This window comes from Armigeres subalbatus, chromosome 3, assembly GCF_024139115.2.
Source record: "Armigeres subalbatus isolate Guangzhou_Male chromosome 3, GZ_Asu_2, whole genome shotgun sequence".
NCBI lineage: Eukaryota > Metazoa > Arthropoda > Insecta > Diptera > Culicidae > Armigeres > Armigeres subalbatus.
In genome coordinates this window covers 190,481,810-190,493,235 of record NC_085141.1, presented here as the reverse complement: position 1 = coordinate 190,493,235, position 11,426 = coordinate 190,481,810, and positions in this window count along the sequence as shown.

Sequence of the window (11,426 nt, the reverse complement as noted above, 5' to 3'; positions counted from 1 at the left end):
TTACTTATTATTAAGCCCCGTTAATATTTATAAAAACTCCATAGAATAAAATGTATTCCTTATTTTCAAAACCAAAAATATCTTTATAAAACCATCCCACATAGAAATGCCGAGGAAATGTCCAACCTAAACATTTCCTAGACCGAACCGGGAATACAACTCAGCCACCTGCAGCATGGTCTTGGCATGCTTATCTCGGTAGGTTAAAATAGTTTTATATTATCTTGGAAATGTTATAAAAAATCATTAGGTTTTCAGAAATCGTTATGTCTTGAATGTCGGAATCCTGTCGTTTTTTGAGCTCAAACAATCAATTTGAAATTTCTCAATTATCTGGAATAATTTCTACGAATTTCGCTAATTTTCATTTAAATCCAAAAAGTATAAAATTGAAACTAAACCAACACTGTTAAAAATATTAGTGGGTTCAACCCTTGCGAAGCAGTATGTTTGCTAGCCAAATGTTGAACTTAATAATTTTGGCTCCGTCATGCTTTTCCATATTTGAGCCTTTTAAATTAGGTTTAAAATAAAAGAACATGAAGAATATTCATTCCTTGCATTTAATTCATGAAAAATAGTTTAAAAAAATAAATGACGAGTCAACTCGTGAGGGACTCGTGACTGGCAGCTGGTATTAGATTAGAATGCAGGTTCCATTTGGAAAGGAAAAAAAAGTTGTTCGGGACCCCCCGGTAGATTTTTTTAAAATACCCAGGAAATGAAAGATAAGAAGCTATATTTTCACGTAGTTGAAATTTTAGCCATGCTCATTTTTTTGGGATAATATTGTTCTACTGAACACGCCGTGTGTACCATCAAGATTGAAATATCTCGGCAATAGCAGTCTTAATAAGTCACAAATACTTGTCGGATATAGGAGCACAACAAATATTTGCTATTTATCAGGACTGCTATCGTCAATAGAATTCAATAGTATTTTCATTATATGACATTGAAACATAATCAACATTGAAGAATAAATTTTGGATTGCTACGGGACAGACCTTGGACAACCTCTTTAGGCAAACTCGTGTTTGGCGGAGTAAGTTTCAGCCTAAAACAACATTGTATTTAATACATGAATTCGCCTTACTTTTAAGTTACTTACATTGTTTTTCATCGTTTTTCATAATGAATTCTTCTGTGTTTTGTGTTCTGTCATTAAAACTTATGTTTGATTAACAATAGATTTAATAACATCATTTACTAAAAATTCACAATGTTTTAGTGGGGTCCCGTAGCGTAGTTGGCTACACGTTCGCCTTATAAGCGGACGGCCGTGGGTTCGATTCCCAGCCCTCCACCAAGCCCTTGTCGGTCGTCGGAGGTGCAGCCCAAACGGTGGCGTTTCTTATTTTTATTTTTTTTTTTTTTTTTATTTGTTTTATTTATTTTTCTTGTTTCTTGTTTCTTGTTTCTTGTTTCTTGTTTCTTGTTTCTTGTTTCTTGTTTCTTGTTTCTTGTTTCTTGTTTCTTGTTTCTTGTTTCTTGTTTCTTGTTTCTTGTTTCTTGTTTCTTGTTTCTTGTTTCTTGTTTCTTGTTTCTTGTTTCTTGTTTCTTGTTTCTTGTTTCTTGTTTCTTGTTTCTTGTTTCTTGTGTCTTGTTTCTTGTTTCTTGTTTCTTGTTTCTTGTTTCTTGTTTCTTGTTTCTTGTTTCTTGTTTCTTGTTTCTTGTTTCTTGTTTCTTGTTTCTTGTTTCTTGTTTCTTGTTTCTTGTTTCTTGTTTCTTGTTTCTTGTTTCTTGTTTCTTGTTTCTTGTTTCTTGTTTCTTGTTTCTTGTTTCTTGTTTCTTGTTTCTTGTTTCTTGTTTCTTGTTTCTTGTTTCTTGTTTCTTGTTTCTTGTTTCTTGTTTCTTGTTTCTTGTTTCTTGTTTCTTGTTTCTTGTTTCTTGTTTCTTGTTTCTTGTTTCTTGTTTCTTGTTTCTTGTTTCTTGTTTCTTGTTTCTTGTTTCTTGTTTCTTGTTTCTTGTTTCTTGTTTCTTGTTTCTTGTTTCTTGTTTCTTGTTTCTTGTTTCTTGTTTCTTGTTCTTGTTTCTTGTTTCTTGTTTCTTGTTTCTTGTTTCTTGTTTCTTGTTTCTTGTTTCTTGTTTCTTGTTTCTTGTTTCTTGTTTCTTGTTTCTTGTTTCTTGTTTCTTGTTTCTTGTTTCTTGTTTCTTGTTTCTTGTTTCTTGTTTCTTGTTTCTTGTTTCTTGTTTCTTGTTTCTTGTTTCTTGTTTCTTGTTTCTTGTTTCTTGTTTCTTGTTTCTTGTTTCTTGTTTCTTGTTTCTTGTTTCTTGTTTCTTGTTTCTTGTTTCTTGTTTCTTGTTTCTTGTTTCTTGTTTCTTGTTTCTTGTTTCTTGTTTCTTGTTTCTTGTTTCTTGTTTCTTGTTTCTTGTTTCTTGTTTCTTGTTTCTTGTTTCTTGTTTCTTGTTTCTTGTTTCTTGTTTCTTGTTTCTTGTTTCTTGTTTCTTGTTTCTTGTTTCTTGTTTCTTGTTTCTTGTTTCTTGTTTCTTGTTTCTTGTTTCTTGTTTCTTGTTTCTTGTTTCTTGTTTCTTGTTTCTTGTTTCTTGTTTCTTGTTTCTTGTTTCTTGTTTCTTGTTTCTTGTTTCTTGTTTCTTGTTTCTTGTTTCTTGTTTCTTGTTTCTTGTTTCTTGTTTCTTGTTTCTTGTTTCTTGTTTCTTGTTTCTTGTTTCTTGTTTCTTGTTTCTTGTTTCTTGTTTCTTGTTTCTTGTTTCTTGTTTCTTGTTTCTTGTTTCTTGTTTCTTGTTTCTTGTTTCTTGTTTCTTGTTTCTTGTTTCTTGTTTCTTGTTTCTTGTTTCTTGTTTCTTGTTTCTTGTTTCTTGTTTCTTGTTTCTTGTTTCTTGTTTCTTGTTTCTTGTTTCTTGTTTCTTGTTTCTTGTTTCTTGTTTCTTGTTTCTTGTTTCTTGTTTCTTGTTTCTTGTTTCTTGTTTCTTGTTTCTTGTTTCTTGTTTCTTGTTTCTTGTTTCTTGTTTCTTGTTTCTTGTTTCTTGTTTCTTGTTTCTTGTTTCTTGTTTCTTGTTTCTTGTTTCTTGTTTCTTGTTTCTTGTTTCTTGTTTCTTGTTTCTTGTTTCTTGTTTCTTGTTTCTTGTTTCTTGTTTCTTGTTTCTTGTTTCTTGTTTCTTGTTTCTTGTTTCTTGTTTCTTGTTTCTTGTTTCTTGTTTCTTGTTTCTTGTTTCTTGTTTCTTGTTTCTTGTTTCTTGTTTCTTGTTTCTTGTTTCTTGTTTCTTGTTTCTTGTTTCTTGTTTCTTGTTTCTTGTTTCTTGTTTCTTGTTTCTTGTTTCTTGTTTCTTGTTTCTTGTTTCTTGTTTCTTGTTTCTTGTTTCTTGTTTCTTGTTTCTTGTTTCTTGTTTCTTGTTTCTTGTTTCTTGTTTCTTGTTTCTTGTTTCTTGTTTCTTGTTTCTTGTTTCTTGTTTCTTGTTTCTTGTTTCTTGTTTCTTGTTTCTTGTTTCTTGTTTCTTGTTTCTTGTTTCTTGTTTCTTGTTTCTTGTTTCTCTTGTTTCTTGTTTCTTGTTTCTTGTTTCTTGTTTCTTGTTTCTTGTTTCTTGTTTCTTGTTTCTTGTTTCTTGTTTCTTGTTTCTTGTTTCTTGTTTCTTGTTTTTTGTTTCTTGTTTCTTGTTTCTTGTTTCTTGTTTCTTGTTTCTTGTTTTAATTTGTTTTCCAGTACATTTTGTATTGCACTTTTTAAAAGAATGAAGAAAAAAATGAAAATTATTGATTTCTAAAATGCCATTGTAAACCTCCCTTTTTTCTCAACATCCTCCATAATAAACGTAAAAGTTACGTAGAGATATTTGTCCCCCGAAAAGTTACGGTTGATAAGCATGGTAACAAAGAACGTACGCAGTTCAAACAGATGCCAATCTGATAATATTAAAAGATTCAGTCTGAAAATGTTTTTTCCTCGCTTGAACAGGTAAATAGCAGAATTTCTAAGCGTATAAACAGTTCTTGGTCTTGGGCAAATTGCTTGGCTCGATAAAGATAATAGGCAAAATGCGGTAGTAAACCAACTCATCAATTACTCGATTCGTTGCATGGGAAAGGAATTGCATCTCTAATATAAAATGGCAGCATGCTGCAACTTCACTAACCGCCAATCAAATCTTCTATATCGGAGTAATAAATTCGCTTTGCAATTCTCCCGTTCCATTTCGTATCATGAACCGGAGGTAGATATAGAGTTCGCCTTCGAATGTCTGACACCTTCATCCACTCCATGCCCTGGTGAGAATGATGAAAGCAGAAAAATTATTATGTTCAAAGCGTTCCGGTTTCACGATTTCCGGCTTCTCGCCTTTAGCGGGCATTTGTGAAGTCAGGCACATCATGCTCCCAGCGAGTGCCACGAATTCCTAAGCAAGCAAATGCAGGCAGACACACTCGTCGAGAACGCCAAATGGAGTAATGTTCTAAGCGAGCATCGTGTGTCGTTTGACATGAGGAAAAAATGGCTCTAACGAGAGCTTTCGTTTTGGCCTCGAGAAAAGCTGAATAACTCTCGCGATGTCGTACCGGTATTGCTCTGCGTTCTGCTGTCAACGGAAAGCATCTGTTATGATGTCGTATGGTAACGGCAATATGTTGCAGGGTGCTCGCAAGCTGTTCATTAATTTTTTAGATTTCTATAAATTTTAACTATGAGCGTGAAACATAACCTTCACTGCCAAGATTATAGTCACCAGTATACCACTTGTGTGCATGATGCCAGTCGTTTATTCCCTCGTGTGCAGAGGATCATAACGAATGCTTCATTGCTTGATGTTGGCATGCCAAGAATTGTATTCATTTATCCCTCTACAGAAGAGCAATGGGTAGATGCAATACGGGTGCAGCATAGTTTTTAGCGATTTTTGGTACAGGCTTCCCCACAACCTATAGCAAGTTTTCTCTCTGTTATTTCAAGGATTGTCACAAAATCAAAACCCCTATTCGTAATATATCGATACTATTTTTATGAATTGTGTGACTAGGGTTAGTATAGTTAAACAAATACTAAAATTGTATAAGAAGAAATATTTTCATCATAAAAACACTGCATTTTTACAGTTTTACAGTCGTCGTCGTTATATTCGGGATCATAAAAGGAATCATGAACCGACAAAGTGAAGGCAATATTCGTACAGGTTCATGAGCTTCGTGCTCGTTTGGTTAGCATCTTCAGGCATTTAATGGTGTCATGCTGTAGCATGCTTTTACGATACGAAACACTTTTTATGGAGACATTTTTGGACAGTGCCAATTCCGTAAGAAAATAGACGAGCAGTGGCGGTGGAATCAGAAGAGGGGCATAATCTGATGCAATCATCGCATTGTTTTTCTCCGACCACCTTTTTCTTACCACGAGTACGCTCTTTCCTGTTTACTGGCAATGCACCACACATCTAAGGCATTGCTGTCCAGAAGCTTAGTATTTATTAGACAATTCATAAGTTATTAACTGCGAGGTTTCCAAGCAAAGTAACTTTTTGCGCATTCATATATTAGGTAGCATGCACGATTACTTCTATGCCCAGGGAAGTCGGATGAATGTTCACCGCACATCTTTCCACTAATCTACGGAAGGGTTCAAATGCTCTAATGAGATAAATATGACTTCCTCTACGAGCAAACCTTGCAACCTATGCTTATGTGGCAGCACACAGAATATTTAATAGATTTTTGATACCAAGGAGTATTTCGATTCTATTTAATAAATCTGAAGCAGTGGCTGATAACCAGCATCATGATTTCACGCTTTCTATGCACAAAAAAGATAAAATCTAATCGCCAGAAAATAGTAGGTAAAAAGTATCTCAAAAATATCGGTTTTAGCTCAACCCTAAATGACATATGCCGATGCAGTGATCCAAAAATTTAGAAAAATGCTCTGAAAACTCATATGTGAATATGATCATTATGTGGAAGATATTGATTTGAAAAATGTATTGGAGGACACAATTTACCCTTCGATGGGAGTCGAACCCACGACAGTCAGTACGCTAGACTGGTGCTTAGCATACTGAGGGTCATGGGTTCCCATCGAAGGGAAAGTGGGTACATCCAATACATTTTTCAAATCACTATCTTCCACAAAATGTACATATTCACATATGAGTTTTCAGAACATTGGAAATTACCGTCCCAGTCGGGTGGTTTAATCCCCGGAATATGGGGGATCAACTTTGATTGAACCTTAGAATAATCTTACACTACCCCCACGGTTATGGAACGCCTAACGACTTTCTCAGTATTCAATTCACGCCACAAAATCGACCAATTGTAGATATTAATACATGAAAACCATTGTTAGGATCTAAGCTTTCGGTCCGCTATGTGATATCCCATCTAAAAAATAGGTTTGATTACAACAAAATTGCTCAAATTCAAATCGATTGCAAATAACCATATTATGATGATATGGAAATGCTAATATCATCTTCCAAACTGATACGTACATGTTGGGCATGTTGGGTTGGCTTTGGGACAGAATGTCGAAAGACAAAAGGTCGAAGGACAAAAGGTCGACGGACAAAAGGTCGAAGGGACAAAAGGTCGAAGGGACAAAAGGTCGAAAGGACAAAAGGTCGAGGGGACAAAACGTCGACGAGACAAAAGGTCGAAGGGACAAAAAGTCGAATGGACAAAATTTAAAAATCTATAATTCTGTATACATGAAAAATACTAAATATACGACAAGTTTGAAAACATTTTTCTGAAAATAAAATCTAGCTTATTACATTTCCCAGAGATTTCTCCTTCTTTATTTCATGGGCTGTTCTTTAACCAATTTACAGAGAATATTCAGCAGTCAGGGTGAGCATTGTATGATTTTGATTAGTTCTCGGGAAGAGAACTGAAAAATTAATACTTGTTAGATCGTGCTCTTGTAACACGTGTCGCTTCGAGTGCATGTTTGAGTGAAATGCGTTGGTTTTGTTATCTTTGATTCAGTGTCGTATAATTAATTATCTCGCCAACGCGACTTCCTATACATTCCTATACATTACATTCCGATGTTGATCATGGAGAATCAGAAGATTGTCAGTCTCTTGTATAAATGTGTGTCTTGTATAAATTCATTTTCCACTCATCATCATGTATTAGATGGGGATGTTATTGGTTATAATTCAACGTGACGTTGTTATTGGTTTTAAAAAAGAAATAAACACTGAAGCATGTACACAAAGACTGGCCTTAAGCCGTACATAACAGATTACATTATGCACATTATTCGGTGATTCAACCGTACGAATCATGTTAATTAACACTCAAACATGCGTGATGTTGTATTTTGTACAACATTAACGAAAAAATCTCTCTCATGGTACTCAGCATGAACGATCCTGCATTAGTGTTCCAGGAAATAATCATGATTGTGCATATGCAAGCACTCGGAGTATTCGAGAGACAGGTTCTTTGGCGGTGTACAAAAAGACGGTGTATGGCGGCGAAGAATGAACCACGAGCTAGCACAGCTCTACGGCGAACCCAGTATCCATAAGGTAGCTAAAGCCGGAAGGGTACGATGGGCAGGGCATGTTGCAAGAATTTCAGACAACTACCCTGCAAAGATGGTGTTCGCTTCCGATCCGGCAGGTACGAGACGGCGTGGAGCACAGCGAGCGAGGTGAGCAGACCAAGTGTAAAACGACTTGGCGAGCGTGGGGCGCATTCGAGGATGGAGAGATGCGGCCTCGAACTGTGAGTTAACGTCGTTGCCGACCGGACTTTGTGGAATTCCATCGGTGTCAACATTTTGGAGTTGGCAACATCAAGGCGCATCAGCAGAAGCAGGCGAACGATATCGAGGGCGATCTTCGAACCTGTACCTACCGATGCAGTGCAGACTCAGCATACTTGTAATGTAGTTAAGTTGATGATAATAAATCAGTTGGGTGTGAACAGTGAATGTAGTTAGACGTTTAAGTTTTTTTTTTAAAAAAGAGCTCCGTCTTCTCGAATAATTAACTCGTGTATTGTGGCGTCAAATTGTTGATTCAGTGGTTTCTGTTTAGATGTAAACTAAATAACTGAATGAATGTGCTTATGCATATTGCATATTGGTGGTAGAGTTTTGTGTAGAAATTTGAGGTTGTGGGTTCAAGTCAAGATTGGGCCATCGTTCTCACGAACAGTCTGTAGGTCGGCTATCTGAATCGCTCAAAAAGGTATCTTATATTACATTTTTCTTGTACTGAATTTGTTGAAAACATGGGCCAACCTGACCCTTATTTGACCAAGTGTCACCCCCGATGACGGTACTTACATCATAGTTTTCCTTTGAAATAAACTACTGTTCTCAACACTATGGCTTTTCAGTTTTAACCAATTTTGTAATTTCGACCTTTTGTCCCTTCGACCTTTTGTCCTTTCGACATTTTGACCCGTCGACCTTTTGTACATTCGACCTTTTGTCCCGTCGACCTTTTGTCCCTTCGACATTTTGTCCATTCGACATTTTGTCCTTCGACCTTTTGTCTTTCGACCTTTTGTCCTTCGACCTTTTGTCATAGATTCTGTTGGGTTACTGTTGGTTCAAATCAAATTTTCATTTATCTAGAGCAACTTCACCACAATCCTTCAGAGGTTTTTTCGAAACTAAAATATCGTCCTAGGCATTTACGGGTTAAACAAACGATTCATAGGTTCGGGTTCGAAGAATCTGCGGGGTGCCCAGAATGCATGGACGTGATGGAGTCGGTGGAGCATATGATATTTACATGCCCACGATTCGTTGTTGAGCGTCATGGCATGAGGCCAGAATGGTGGACCTTAGAAATAATGATTTCTCCAATATGATCTGCGATCTCTCAGACTGTGCTAAGCTGTTCTGTAAAATAGCCAAAATTCAAAAACAAGGGCTTCTAAAATCCAGCATCCTGAAACTATAACTTGAACACATGAGTGCTTCGTTTTTCGAGCACTTTCGCTGATCTTCAGTGTCTCCGTTTCAGCTACTTCCCATCGTTTTGGAAGTCAGCAAAAGTCATCCCCATGCGGAAGCCCAAAATAGATCCTTCCTCTTCCAGTGTAGTGTAAATAGGTAGATTAGATTATAAAATTGTGAATGTAAGGTTAAACAAAAAACAATTCTCATAAAAGGATAACATAAAGTAGCCTCTCATATGAAAACTTCAAAGTTCCTATAGACTTATAATGTCAGTGAAGATTGATCATGAAGAGCTGACGCACGCTATGTTTACCCGAGTAGACGAAAACAGCTCAATAATATCAAATATTGATAAGATAGCAAAATGAGATATTGACATGATTGATATAAGAGATAAAAGATCACACGACAATATCAATATTTTGCACTAAAATATCATAAGGAGATCAACTTATGCTATTTGTAATAAGTGATGAATATCATGTGCCATTAGTTTGTTCTTATCCATAGCATATCTTGATATTTAAATGATATTTCGGTGTAAATTTTTGATATTGTTGCCTGTTCTTTTATCTCTTATATCAATCAAAACCATATCATGTTTTGTTATTCTGTTCATAGCTTCTGCCCGGGTAAAGGCAACTATTATGCAAAGTTAATGCACCTCGGATGTTAAGCCGTTAGGTCATAGTTTTTGACCTCTAGTTTAAGGATCCGTGTCGATGGAAATATTTCATCGGTGAAAATTTGACTTTTTTACCATTTAAGGAGATATTTTCAACCTAAAAATCTATTCTGATTTTTTTTTAATTTTTTGAAGCATGTTATATAAAATCCAGGCACCACATTTTTTTCCTGACACTTCAAGGAAAATTTTCATATAAAAACAATTTTCATATGATCAAAGTAGCAGAAATTATACTAAAAATACTGTTGACACCGAACATTTATTTCATTTTCCATAGCGAATTCTTATGTAACTGCATATCTCATACGTGTTTATTAAAAAAAACAGCAACCCTGCACCACTTGTTACCATAGCAACAGAATTTAACGCTGTATAGGCCAAGGAATTATATTTTAATTGTGTTCAATGTTCATAATCATTTTCTGGAAGGAGGAGACTATGACACAATTTTAGACAAAAACCCTCCTCCAGCGCTACATTAGCTGGTGCGACTGGTCTACCAAATCTTCGGCCCTGCAGCAAAAAAAACCATCCAGACAAATCTGAAGTCTGGACATCAAAGGTCAACGCAACTCATTACGCTCAACTTGATTTCACTGGGCGTTACTGCCGAAGTCTTTTTTTTAACGGGGTGTTTTGAAAGGAAAATAATGCAATAGTTATTACAAGGTATTGGAGAGTCTACCACAGGTAGTTGATTGCTGTTTTAGTGTAACATTGTTGGACTTCTATTCAGACGCCATAAGAGCTTTCTGTTACAGTTGGATAGCAGCCGGGCTACCAATCATCGAAAAATTTCTTATTTTGAAATTCCATGTTCTTGAATAGAGCGTATCACAGGGAGGTCTTACAAAGTATACGGAGCAAACAACGGAAGCCATCCACAGAAACTTTTATACTATCTACCAAAACTACAAAATGCCAGATAACCACGCACAGTATGCAAGTAAACTGTTATCCACGGTGGGAGCATATAACAGTGGTCACATAATGCAGACGTCCATTGAGGTTCAATCAAGTTAGAAATACAGAACATACATGAATACTACCTTGAACTAGTTCGTAGTTTTAATTTTTTTTTGATTTGAAATGTTAAAGAGTGATATTATGTTCTTAAGTTTATTAATATTTCTTCTTATTGGAATTACATCAACCACTCTGACATATGCCGCATCGGAGCTTAGTGTTCATTTAGCACTTCCATAGTTATTAACTGCGAGGTTTCTAGTCCAAGCTACAATTTTCGCATTCGTATATCTACGATACGATAGGCTACGATGATACTTTATGCCCAGGGAAGGTGAGAATATTTCCTAGACAAGACCGGGAATCGAACCCAGCCACTTTTAGCATGGTCTTGCAGTGTAGCAGCGCATCTTACCGCACGGCTAAGGAAGGCTACAGATCTATTCATAATAAACCGTAAGAACTTTTGAGACTGGCAGTAATCTTAATATAACTTCTACTAATTCCATCATATGAAAAATGTTTTTATATGAAAATGTTTCTTAAAGCATCAGGAAGAAAAAGCACTGGTTGGATTTGAACTTGTTTCATTTTTTTTTAAATCAGAAAAGGTTTTAGGTTAAAAATATTACCTTAAATAGTAAAAAAGTCAAAATTTCACCGATGAAATATTTTAATCGATGCAGATCCTTAAACTAGAGGTCAAAAACTATGATCTAACGGCTTAACATCCGAGGTGCATTAACTTTGCATAATAGTTGCCTTTAAACATAGCGTGTGACGACCAAATACTTATAATGGAAAATTATGAACAAAAGCTAAAAAATTAAAGTTAAAAAAATGTCACTTTCTGCAGCGCACACTGCGTTCTTCTCCTTCAAAATCTGTCTGCACTCTTGATA